This window comes from Chanodichthys erythropterus, chromosome 5 (genome assembly GCF_024489055.1).
Source record: "Chanodichthys erythropterus isolate Z2021 chromosome 5, ASM2448905v1, whole genome shotgun sequence".
Lineage (NCBI taxonomy): Eukaryota > Metazoa > Chordata > Actinopteri > Cypriniformes > Xenocyprididae > Chanodichthys > Chanodichthys erythropterus.
Window position 1 is genome coordinate 17,616,888 of NC_090225.1, and position 13,789 is coordinate 17,630,676.

The window sequence follows — 13,789 nt, forward strand, 5'->3', positions numbered from 1 at the left end:
AGTGAAAAATCAACCTCATTAATTATTCAAGGGCCAGTGCATGATGGGAACACCAGTATCAGAAAATGTAATTTTATAATGTAGATATTTACACTTTAATTTCTACAAGCTTAAATTGAGTACTAGTATAGGACTTTTTTTTTTTTTTTAATTCTTGCCTGAACTAACTTTCATTTGTTTTTTCTGTAGTATTTACTTCACCATAAAATCATTTTTTACAGTGTACACTACCATTCAAATCTTTCTTGTGGGTTTAAAAAAAAAATATCTCTTATGCTCACCAAGGCTGCATTTATTTGATCAAAAATACAAAAAAACAGTAATATTTTGAAATATTATAATTTAAAATTACTGTTTTCTATTTTAATGTATTTTAAAATTTAATTTATTCCTGTGATGGCAAAGCTGAAAGCATGAAAAGTAAAAATGGACCAGAGATAACAGCAGTAATTTCACTTGAGGATGGCCTTTTTCCTCCAATATTCCCTTTTCCTCTTTTCTTTTTTTCAGGTTACTAAGCTGTCCCTCTGATCTTTAAACTCACTCACCCTCATATTACTGTTCGTCTACTACTCTCTCTCTTTCATTTTCTATACCTCTACCCTTTTCCCTTGACTCTCACCAGTATTCTTCCTGACGGGTCCTGTGGGGTGCGCTGGCTGTGGGGCAACCCTTTAGACACGTCTGTCTGATTTATACCGCTGTCTCTACAGCTTTCAGCCGGCAGAGTAAGAAAACTAATGGTTTCAAATAAGCAGCTCACTATTTTTCATTATTAACTTGAATTCTGGGAGCTAAAGTTTGTGCAATTTTATCCAGCTGTCAAAATTGATATATAATGAGAAACAGGATTTTTCTTTCTTTGTAATAAGAGTTTGCTGTACTATGTTGACAATGGATGTACAAAACTACATAATCTACCAGACGGTTGGTTTTCTGGCATATACAGAGGCTAAAATAATTTACAATATTTTATTTCTAAAAACCTATTTCCTCACAGAGAACTGTGGATGATAACAGGAACACTGCTCACAGCACATGATCAGTCCAACAAGTCCGATTGTAATGGTCTTGAAATATGTTAATGCAGTAGATTTGTGACAATGACAGCACTTTGATGGCTGTAGTGCTGGTGTTTTAAAGGGGATAAATGAGAGATGTGACTTTACCGTGCTGACAGTCTAACACTAAACCACTGTCAGCACGCTAAAAACCTTTTGAAGACGTTCTAGTTCAGTCTTTAAATACCTCCCCTTTAAAGCATCGGTTTCAAAAATTATAACACCTAAAACAAAGTCAGCATCATTAATTGACTGGATGGTTGGCATTTACATAATGTTTAAACAATCTTATGTTAATGTTTGCCTAACTGCTTAGCCACTATTCAGCTCAGCCCGACCTGAGGAGCGAAACAGTGTGCCAGTACACAGAGGTGAGCCAATCATAACAGAGCTTATTTACATACCGCACTACACAGCTTGCTTAATAAATATTGTGTAAAATAGTCATGAAAAACTAAATTATGTCTATAATTGTGTTTTTGGGCTAACTATACAACCGTTCCAAATATATTTTTTTTTTAAGAAATTAATATATTTTTCAGCAAGGATGCATTAAATTGATCATAAGAGTCAGTAAAAACTTTCACAATGTTACAAAAGATTTCTCAGAACACAAATGAAGATATTTTTGATCAAATCCGAGAGTTCTCTGACACCTCCAAAGACAGCAATTTAACCACCACTTTCAAGGTCCAGAAAGGTACTATAGTCATAGTCAAAATAGTCCACGTGACTGCAGTGCTTTCACCTTAATGTTGAATAACGAGAATACTTTTTGTGCGCAAAAGCAAAACAAAAATAATGACTTTATTCAACAATTTCTTCTCTTCCATGTCAGTCTCCTACACTGTTGATGTAGTAAACACAGTGATTCATTTCCGGGTTATATGTCAGAATGACGAATCATTGGCTGGCTCCTGTGTCAGTGTCACACGAATGCGTTGTGCTGCTTATGCGTGAACTGCGTTGGCCAATACTGAGCTGCCGTTTCTTTTTTTAATATTTTTTTTTCCCAAAATAAACACAGAACAGACAAACAACACTGTCTCGGACCACACAGGCAAAAAAAAAAAAAAAAGTAAAGAAATAAATAATACAATAATAATCATCAAATAGCCAGAAGTACTACAGTAAAAACCTGCTAAACAATCAGTCAAAGTGCCCAGGAAGTTGTACAGCTTTAGGGTGCGTTCACACTTGTAGTTCGGTTTGTTTGGTTCATTTGGTCCGGACCAAAGAAGAAAAAAAAAAAAAAAAACATTTAGTCCTGGTCTGGTTAGCGTTCACATTGGCAATTTTATCACCGAACCAAAAGATACCGAACCTTAAGGCATAGGGATACATTCACAACGTGATTGGTCGGATTTTATGACATATTGCCTATTTTGAGATGGAACTTACCGAACATCCAAAACAATGCTGTGAGCTGAGGTAAATGCGCTGCTTGTGTGTGCGTAGCGGTGCGTAGCCTGCATGTGATGGTATTTTGCCCAGCTGGGAACTCGTGAAGAGCTTATAAAATGTGTAAAGTAGTCAAAACAGCGGCGGGAATCCATCCGTCACACACAAATGATCTGCTGCATGGAGACGCGCGTCTGATGCCTTGTGATGGGCAAACTCACGACTATGACAAGAAAAACTGACATGCGTGAGGATTCTGTCCTTTTTAGGGTCTCGTTTTCCTGTTTTTGGTTTGTTTATATGTCTTTGATCCGTGTTGCGTTCATATATCATTCGAACCGCACCGGAGTTCGTTTGGAAGCGGACCGAGACCCATCTTTTCAGCGGTCTCGGTCCGCTTGTTTGGTGCGCACCAGAGTTCGGATGGCAGCGTTCACATATGTTCAAATGAACCACACTAACCGAGCAATCACACCAGGGTTCGTTTTAATCGAACCAAACATGACAAGTGTGAACGCACCCTTAGTCTCAGAGGAGCCACTAAGGGCTGGTTGAGCAGTTAACTTGTCCAAATGGCCCAGGAATAAACCCCAAACAGCGGAAAATTTTTCAGTGGAATTAGTTCTCAAGAATCTGAGTCTTTTCATTTGTATAAGAGAGATCATATCCGTAAACCAAATTCGAAAGGGGGTGAGGCTGACTTCCAGTTCTTCAGCACAAATCTCTTAGTCACAATCATACCCAAGGTTACAGACTGCTGTATTGTCCCCAGGAGGCAGGAGGTGCGCTGTGAAAAACCAAAGATAGCAAGTTCTGCATCCGGTGGAAGAGGCCTATTGTAAGCCTTGGAGTACCAGTCAAATATGCTTGACCAAAATCCAGACAATGAGAAGCAGCATGAGAAGTTGTATCCTCTGCCACCTTGCACCGGTCACACATTGGAGAAACAGAGGGGAAAATTTTATGCAGTTTGGTTTTAGTCTAATGCAAGCGGTGAACAACCTTGAATTAGATCAGTTGGTGTCTGATGTTTACTGAGCAGACCTGTATCATAGCCTGACACTTATTCCACATATCGTCAGAGAGTTCAACTCCAAGGTCTTCCTCCCAGGCTGCTTTAAATCTCTAAGTAGGAGCTGCAACGCAGCCTTCAAATAAACAAACAAATTTGGAAATAAGATGCCTAGAATCAGGAGGATTCAAAAAAACATCAAAAAAACATGTTTTTCAGGAAGTTGTTCGAAATGTAAAAAAAACAAATTGGACTTTACATAATGCCTAATTTTTAGATAACGAAAGAAATGTGCATGAGGCAAATCAAATTTCTCTTAACTGGCTAAAGGATGCAAACCCTCCCTCAATATAGAGGTCCATGATGGACTCTAAGCCCTTCTCCCTCCAGACAAAGTAAGTTCTATCAGTCCAGGGGGGTAAAAAAAAAGAATGATTATAACAAATTGACGTGTGAACTAGGGATGTCCCGATCACGTTTTTTTGCCCTTGAGTCCGAGTCATTTGATTTTGAGTACCGATACCGAGTCCCGATCCAACACTTCTATAATACATAAAAAAGAATAAAGAAGAGCGAAAAAACAGATCCAGGATCCAGGAACAGAGCTTTTCAGGTTTTTCAGGTATATAACAGTAATCAAATATAAAATATCACTGCATATTATCTTTACTGTATAAAATAAATAAAGATGAATCATTATTGAAGTTACAAAAACTATTCAGTCAAGAGCAGTGAGTGATTTCTTTGTTATTTGTTGTTTGATTTAACATTAAAAACAGGCAGCAGGAATAGTTTTTTTTTTCCCTTTAAGACATACACGATCCAGTACTGTTCCACATGCGCTGTCTTTCTCGACTAATATACGTTCACTTAAGACATAACCGACTATGTTTGCTAGGATACTCGCTAAGACGGGCATGTTGACATAATTTTTGTATGAATTTGTCCGAAGCGCAATCTTCTCAGAGCGCGTGCGAGTTCTCTTTCGCATCTTGTTATTGAAGGTTTAAATCAGCAAGGCTTAAATGAGTTTAGTTTAAACATAGATAGCAACGTGTGCTGTTCAGGTCTCACCTGTGCTCGCGCTATCAACACCCGGGTGATGACGGCGTAAATGACTGGACATTAGAGCAGACGGCACTCGCAGTGAACAGTTTACAAAGAGTGACTGTTTTGTCCACGCTTTCTGATTATCGTTGTTGTAACGTTTTGCGCATCCATCAACTGAAACGTACATTATCTGAACTCTGTCTGTTTTCCATGTTGCTATTTTAAACAAACCATTAACCAATAGATGCGTCGTCATTCGAGATGGACCGCGGTGCAAGTGCGTATACCGAACCGTAAGTGGAGAACCGTACTGTTCGATTTTTTTACCGAGAATCGTTGCACCCATAGACATCATATAGGTAGACGCCCTATCGAACGCTACTGCCTATTGGCACGGACGAGCCGTGGAGCCGCCATCTTGGACCGGTCGCCAGCTCCACTCAGTGTAACTTGTTTGACAGGTGCAGTGAGCTGTCAGCGCATTTAATTAATCATATCTCACTGAATACCTAACTGATTTTGACACGGGTTTTTTTGCTGCAAAGGTCATTCATGTAGCTATGATACAGGACACATTGTTCAGTGTATTTTAATATTCATAGTAGGCTTAACAGTTATACAATAATAAATATGATAAAAAAAAGCAGAAACAGATAGTTGCAGTCAGTGGCGGACTGGGACAGTAAATCAGGCCGGGAATTTGACTCCACCCCAGGCCACCTCTGCTGCTGCAGTCACCACCACCAAATTCATGTGTCCACCAGCCTGCTAAACTTATAGGGTAACCCTGTTAGTTGATGTAACAGGTAGACTACCATTCATAATATGAATGGATAAATAAATAAACCCTCAAAAACTCACTAGGAATAGACCATCTATACTACCACACCAAAGACAAATATAAAATTGGCTTACACATTTTAAGAAGGGATAATAAAAGATACATATTCACATGTTAAAATATTTATATTTAATATATTTCCAATGCTCAACTCAAGTATATCAAAAGTATCAGAAACACAAACAAAAACAACACAAACACAAAACAAACGGTTCGGTTTGTTTCATAGTTTTAGAGTCACGGTTTCGGTACCGTTGTTACAACGGCGTTGTATGTGCTATATTTATGGAAAAACTATACTTTCAAAAATATATATATTTTCTCATATTATTTAGAATATTCTAACTACAAAAAACAGCACAATTAAATATAATAGATTAAAGATACAAATAAAATAAACTGACTTGGTACAGAAATTGAATAAAGTATGTAAAACAGCATTGCATTAAAGATTATTCTTTATTAAAGTTACAAAAGCTTTTTAATCAAGAGCAGTGAGTGATTTCTTCGTTGTTGCTGTTCAATTAATATAAAGACTGTCACTTTAAGAGAATGCACTGATACAGTGTTCGTATTTAATAAGAGTGAATGGTTTGTCCACGGTTTTATTTATTTTTTCATGTTGTTGTAATGTCTGGGAACCCAGAATGTTCATCCATCAACAGAAACATATATTAACTGAACCCTGATTGTTTTACGTGTTATTTATATTAAACCACAGATGCTTCGTCAGATTTAAGTTGAACAGCGGTCCGAGCGTGTGGAGAACCGAACGGATCGATTTTTTCCCCACCCTTGGTAAATATTATGTAAATGCAGGGGCGTAAATTTCATCGGACAGTAGGGGGGGACAATAAACATAACATTTCTCAAGAGCAATTTTTGAAGGGGACACAAATAATACAGCCAAAATTTTACTTATAAAGGATATATGCAGGGGTTAAATTGGGCCGGGCCGTCCAGGGCTCGACATTAACGCTTAATTTCTTGAAGGGGCAAGAGAAAGAGAGCTTTACTTGTCCTGATTAAAACAACAATAACAAAAATAGTTAGGGAGTCACCAAAACGCAAGCATGATTCTATTACATTTAGTGTAAGTGGCGATTGATAATGGATAATATAAATATTTAATAATAAATATTTTATTAATGAATGATTCAGCGTTTTGAACGAATCGGTTGAGTCAAGAATCAGTAATAGCCTATTCCAAAACACCTGCCTCATTCTTGAATGAATAGCCGTTTGAATGAATGACTAGGACAGTCTTTTGCCACCACCTACTGCCAGTTCAGTTTCATGTTTAAATTTTCCCAACATTTCTTATTTGTATATTCAAAAATATTTAAAGAATATCATAACATTATTTAATGCAGTTGTAATTTTTCAGTGTAAATTATTTAATTTGATTCATAACAGTCCTGCTTTATTTTTCTTATTGAATTTATTGATCAAATGTAAAAAAAAAAATGAAATAAAAGATGAAGCATGTAATAAGATTAGGGGAAAAAATGCCCTTGGGGTAAATATCACAAATATGCAGATATAAATATGCAAAAGCTGACGGAACACTGTTGAGAATATAGCTTCAGAATAAATTATATTTACACCAAAAAAACATCAAATTTTTTCCAGACAACTTTTTTGGTCGGACAAGTTACCAATTTACTTGTCCAAAGGACAATACCCTGTATTTTGTATTGATATGCTCTCCTTTAGGCCTACAGAAAGACTTTGTTATCAGATGTAAGTTAGCTTTGCACACTGCCAGCATCTAGAATGATTTTGATCTGCATTTTAGTGTTCATAGCAGAGGGCTCTGACGACTTATTTTTAGTTTGTCAATTGATAAGATTTTGTAGGCTTTGCATACACATGTGCACTCCTCGAAAGCCTGAAACCAAATAGCGGACTCACGGAAAAAAAAAATCATGTTATCAACTTGCTTTTTTTTTGTTATGACTAATTACTCAGCGTCGTCAGCATTAAAGCAAAAATAACCACTCCATCCGATGTGTTTGAATAAAATAGCCTAAACAGCCTACTTACTAGAGCTCCTCTCAACTACCGTCTGTCTTCTCTCCCGCCGGCGCCGCCGGATTTCTACACGCACGAGTGTGACGTGCGCGGTGGACCAAACCACTGTGAGGCAAGGGAGGGGTGACTCAAAATGTTTCTAAACTTAAAACGCCTGTTTGCGTTTGTATTGCTTTGCTTCTTACACAATTATTTTAAGGATATATCATTTATTTACAATACTTAGAGTGGTTTTTAATTATATTTTTTGGGGGGGACAGCACTCAGATAGGGGGGGTCATGTCCCCCCCCGTCCCCCCCGCGATTTACGCCCCTGTTTAAATGTAATTCTGACCAGTGTTGCCAGATTGGGCGGGTTCCCGCCCAATTGGGCTCCTTTTGGTCACGTTCGACCGGAAAAAAATGCATTGGGCGGGTCTTTAAAATTTGGGCTGGTTTTTGATGCAACAGGCGGGTTTTTATTTTTGACTATAAACAGTATTCTTTATTATTTTTGTAATGAAAACTAACTATAAAATAAATATAATGTAGGATGACATTTAAATTAGGTATGGTTCAGGTTAGCCAATAAGGTTCAGGGGAATCCTGTCCAATCAGACTTCAAGCTTGATTGGCGGGTTGTTGTAGGCTAATTCGTTATATCGTCAAAACTGCATTATCATCATCAGTAATCATCATTCATCATCATGCCAAAGTGGGGTAAATATAAAAAGTCCTACAGAAAGGAATGGGAGAGCGGATTTGTCAACAATGCTGACTCATGTCTCATCTCCGCAGTAGTGGACGCGCCTATATGCAAGTTTCATATGGATTACATAATCTGAGAATATTTATTTTCCATTTGAATTGGCTCGTTTAAAAGTAGACATTCCAAGCTATAGATATATTTCTTGTGTCTGTGAGGAAAGCAGCCTATACAATGAGTTTCGGTTCATGCTTGTTACGAGCTCAAGTTCACCGAGACCGAGATCAGAAAATGCATCCTGATTGCTTTCATTGTTTTACAAAAGCACAACGTTTTGCTGTTATTGTGAGTTTACAGAAATAAAAGTAGACCCTTTACATTTTGCATTACTCTTATCTATGACCAAAAATGACGGAGTATTTTAAGTTAAGCGCAGTGATCACACCGGCGCCTCCATGTAATGCAGTAAACACGCTCTCCACACAAACACTTGGATATGCGCCAAATAATAGCGCACATTTATCTATAGGCAAATGGACTAAAGTTGCGACTTACATGTTTCAAGTGATAAGGCATATTTGAGGTCGATAAATGATAGGTGAATGTTTGGATTTCCTGCAGTTAATGATCTGTGCCTCTAGGACTGCGTGACCTCGCCACTTCCTGTGGAGATTTTTTTTTTCTGCGACTAACCGATTAATAAAATCTTGGTCGACCAAGCCTCTTCAAGTTGACTAACGGTTAGTCGACTATTAGGGGCAGCCCTACTAGTGACGATTCAGTGTATCATTCAGTCATTATTTTATTTAAAATTAAAAGAAGGAAAAAAAAACGAGAATTCATGTTGATTCGCCCAGTGGTCTATAAGTTAAATAATAATAATAATTTTAATAATGATAATATAAAAAAAATTAATTAGTTGGTAATTAAGCACAAATTTGTAAGTAGCCTACTAATACAAAAAGAAAAGTATAATGAAATGATTTGAGAATTGGCCTATTAGAAAAGAACTGTAGTTCTGACAATAGTAGCACAAGAACAATAAAAAATGTTGTCCCCTTCTGAGGTTTCCGATGTAGACCTTGTGTTTTAATAAAATTATCATTTATATATATATATATATATATATATATATATATATATATATATATATATATATATATATATATATATATAAAAAAAAGATGCACTGGATATACTTGAGGCGAGCCTGGTGCTCTCCAATGTGCGATGTGTTAGTCTGGTTGTTTAATAATAATAAAAAAAAATTGTGTGTTTTATTCTTTACCAGTTTTAATAACAGTATGTATTTTGGGCTGGTATTTTTTGAAATGGGCGGGTTTTAAGCTGTAGTTGGGCTGGAAATCTTTAGTCCAATCTGGCAACACTGATTCTGACCGACCTGTTCCCTTACCGGCGAACATGGCTGGGATTTTGCAGCAACTTGCTGCGTCTGTGGCCAGGGCTTTTCTCCTTTTTATGCGTTCCCTCTCTGCTCCTCCTTTGCGTTTACGCTCCATTTTTTGCACTATTTTTCAAGATAAAGCCTGCATCTGGATATAGCCAATTAGGCAGTGCTTCGCTGATGTTGGGTCATGTGGTGGTGTCATTTTCACTCCGCGATCGCTCTGATTCGAAGATTCATAAGTGCGTCAATTAATTCGCAGTTGCATACAGCCTATTGCACGTCAGTCTGATCGACAGCACAGCGGCAGCCGGCAGGCCAGAATGACCATCAGGCCATCGGGAAATGTCCCGGTGCTCCCGATGGCCAGTCCGCCCCTGGTTGCAGTAAAAGTGCTTGAGCACCTGCCCCTTTGCCCCTTGGTGCTCAAAGTGCCCTTTTGTCAAAGCAAAATTTCCTCTATTATGACCTTTTGTGAATGTCTAAATATTAGTAAAATGTATTAATAATAATTTAGCCGTAAATAAAATGACCCACATGATGACATTTTACCTGACGATGACGACCTCATCCGACCGGGACGATTCCCCACGCCGCACGCGCATTTTTAATTGCCAGGGGATATTTTCAACACCGCGGCAGCTGGTAAATGGTGTTTAATTCTCAGCGAAGTGATTTTGAAGTTTATTTACTTATTATTATTTTACAAGAACGATGTGATGTGAGAACATTCAGATATGTTGTTTATACTGCGTTGTGTAGTCTGTAGTGTAGAAGTAACGTTAGCGTGCTGTTTGAGGGAGAAAAGTTTCACAGGCAGGCATCGAGGGGTCTGTTCTTTTTTTATGTTATTTGACTAAACTATTATTATATTACAATATTTATTTATTTTTTTAAACGTAGAGTGCCTTAAAAATAATTATCACAACACTGGTAAGACTTATTCAAATTTTCTCATTCTCTGAATTATCATTATAAAAATAAAAACAATTCAGAAATGAATTAAAATATAATTATATTTTAAATGTGACACACATTTTTTTTCCTACAATAGCAACATTGTTTACAACAGCAAGACCACTTTAGCCTGTAAACTCAATAATATCTCTCTGGAAATAAATGTAAAAATATCAATGTCAATATAAAATGAATAATATACCTGACCTGACATCAAAGTGCAGTGTGAAGGATATGTGACCCTAGTGACAAGGATGTCATTAACATTTTTAGGGACATGTCCAACAGGAAACTTCTGTTATAAGTGCCTACAACCACTCATCCTCCACTTATAAGATTAATGCTACACTGTGATTTTTAGTGGGTGCCATCAGAATGAACACACACACACACACACACACACACACACACACACACACACACACACACACACACACACACACACACACACACACACATTTTAGTTTCTTTATTTATATTTTTGATGATTTCTCACTCTTACCCCTTACATGGCCACCATCATCCTATAATTAGTTTTTTTTTTATTTTATTTTTTTTTATCAGATAATAAAACTATATTGTACTGTACGAAACATGGGCCATGTCGATTTTACTATAAAGTTTTCTATAGTTTTTACTATAACAGCTGTTCTTAATTATTCTGTAAAACAGAGAAGAAAAAGCCATCAGGTTGGGACAACTTAAGACAACTTTCTAATCCCAGAGTTATTATTAGGTGGAAAGAAAATATTTTTTTAACTTTTAAAATTTCCCATTCTGTTTCTTTTTCAAAACTGCATCACAGCATTTGCTGCTGTATCAGTACACTGAATCAGCAAGGAATGCATCACAATATAGCACCTGCCCCTCCAAAGGTCTCTGCACGGCCCTGGCATCTACCTATATGATTTCTATGGTTGCACCCCTAATACGTATATATCCGAGTCCTGATCGGGAGGTAACGTCCGATTCCGATCAAGTCTGAAACCACGTGATCGGATCTGGACATCCCTAGTGTGAACAGGTCTCTGGCAGGGACAAGACCTGAGCTGGCGTTCTGACGTAGAACCTAGAAGTGCTGAATGTAAACAAATGTAGGATAATGACACAAAAGAGAAGATATTGTTGAATAAAGTCGTTATTGAACACAAAACGTATTCTCGTTTTCATTTTTAGGTGAACTAACCTTGTAACTGCTCAGAACAAGCAATGGAATCATAAACAACCATCACAAAAAAACCACCAAAAAAAACAGCCATGGATCATCCAGGTAAAGACACTCAGTATTAAGAATTAAAGGTGATAAAGAGAATCTTTTCGTTGACTGAGAAACCAAAGACTGTTACTGAGTTTTTGAAATTAGCGCATGCGTAAGAACAATCCCCCCTCCTTTCGAGGGAACGCCTTCCAAAACTCGTGCACGAGTATTGGAACACGAGTGCATCTAATAAATAGCCTTTTATTAGTTAGTAAAGACAGTTTCAAGCAATATTGCAAAAATGTATAAAACAAAACATACTCTTTAGCACCTTTAAGGGTATGTAAACTTTTGAATGTGGTCATTTACTAAATATGGCTTTGATGAGCATAAGACACTTTATAATAACATTAAAAAAATCTTACCGAACCTAAACATTTGAATGTTAGTGTAGTGTATATAAGTAGACTGAAGGGAATAAATACTGATATGGCACAAAATGGATAAAACAAATGGCACTTGAAATATACAGAAACAGTAGCACTTGCCTTTTCCCCATACAATCCTGAAATACAAACTACAACGCACATAATTCATGTGCCTCCTATAGGCCTTCTATTCGTGTTTAATTCCAAAGCACTAAACCCCTTCCTGAGGCAGTGAGGGAGGTTATCCATCACAGTGAACTCCTGGAGTGCTCTGATGTCTCACAAGGTGACTAAACCGCTTTAGGCCATGAAGTGTATGACTAGAGTGAGACAGTTCAGAGAGAAAAGCGTTTTTTTTTTAAAAAATCCTCCCAAAATACTCAGGAGGACCCACTGTAGACCTTGACTTCATTTTGTGCTAAAATGCACAGCAGGACAAATTTGGCCAATCTCGTAATTACACCTGCTTCCTCCTCAACACAATACTGCCTACGCACGGAGAAATAAGTGTGTCGTGAGAGTGTGTGTGTTTGTAAATACTCCAAGGGCTGTACTGAGGGAAGTGAATATCAAATGTTAATGATTCTTCTCCCTGCGCACTGGCTCTCCTCAGACCTCCTTGGAAAAGAGGGAGACGCTCTGTGTGCTGGGTAACGAAGAAAAACAACTCAAGACAGATTCATCTTAGAAAAAAAAAAACACTCCTCCCAGGAACTGCGCGGCAAAATTACCCTCACTCCAGAAAACCATTAAGCAAACGCAATTCTTTCCTCAGCCGGTCTCTCAAAATACAAATGTGCTGCTGAAGGCCTATAACTCAGGACGCACACGCTTGCATTGTGGGGAGGGATTTTAATTAAGGCCGTGTGAGTGTAAAGCACGCTGTATTGATTTATGATGTGTAATTAACCTCCCGGAGGCTGAAATCTCAGACTCCCTCCACTCTCAGCCTCATACACAGGGGGTCATGGGCCACGGGAGGCAGGAAGATGATAGAAGTTAAGAGGTCGGAGTCACTGAGCCCTCATCTGTAATGAGCCACATGCAGATGGGAGGTGACAGCAGATTAGATGAGGATTTTAAAAACCATTATTATGAATCTCTGATTATACAGTGACAGTAACAGAGAGACTGAAAGTGACAACTCGCTTTCCACCTAAAATGGCTTTGAAAACGTGAACGATCTGATCTGAATAAAAGGAAAGCTTTGTGGATACCGGGAGATGCATTGTGGGAATCGAATATGATGAATGGTAATAGCTTCAGATATAGATGTTCCCTCTATAAAAAGCAGATACTGATCCACTGCAGCCAGTGCGTCAATGACTCATGACAGATTCTGAGAGGGTTGGTTAAAAATACACACCCAGAAGAACATTATGAACCCAACTCGAAGCTCTTGACCTTCGGTATGACATTTTTCATGTCCCCTTTTTTCACCTACGACCTATTTTTGGTTCTGTTTATCTCATTCTAGGCAGCTTTTTGAATGCTTCCTCCACAATCGGTTCTTGTACCTGGCAAAAATGACATCTTTCCTTCTTGCAATGTAGCTAACTAGCCGTTATCCGCTTTCAACAAGCTTGCAACTTGACAGATCTACCAATCCAAACTCAAAAGTATAACTAGTTTCATAAAGACTTAATTTAACATTACAGCGCAGTATATTCTTGTAAGTTGCATTTATCCTAATAAATGCATTTACCGTCTTTATAAA

At 37.8% G+C, this 13,789-nt stretch overlaps 1 protein-coding gene across 9 annotated transcripts in view; it reads right to left on the bottom strand.

Annotated features, from left to right (window-relative positions):
- smap1 (small ArfGAP 1) overlaps nucleotides 1-13,789 on the bottom strand; it is a 141,111-nt gene that overhangs the window by 1,974 nt on the left and 125,348 nt on the right. The gene's annotated exons all lie outside the window — the stretch shown is intronic.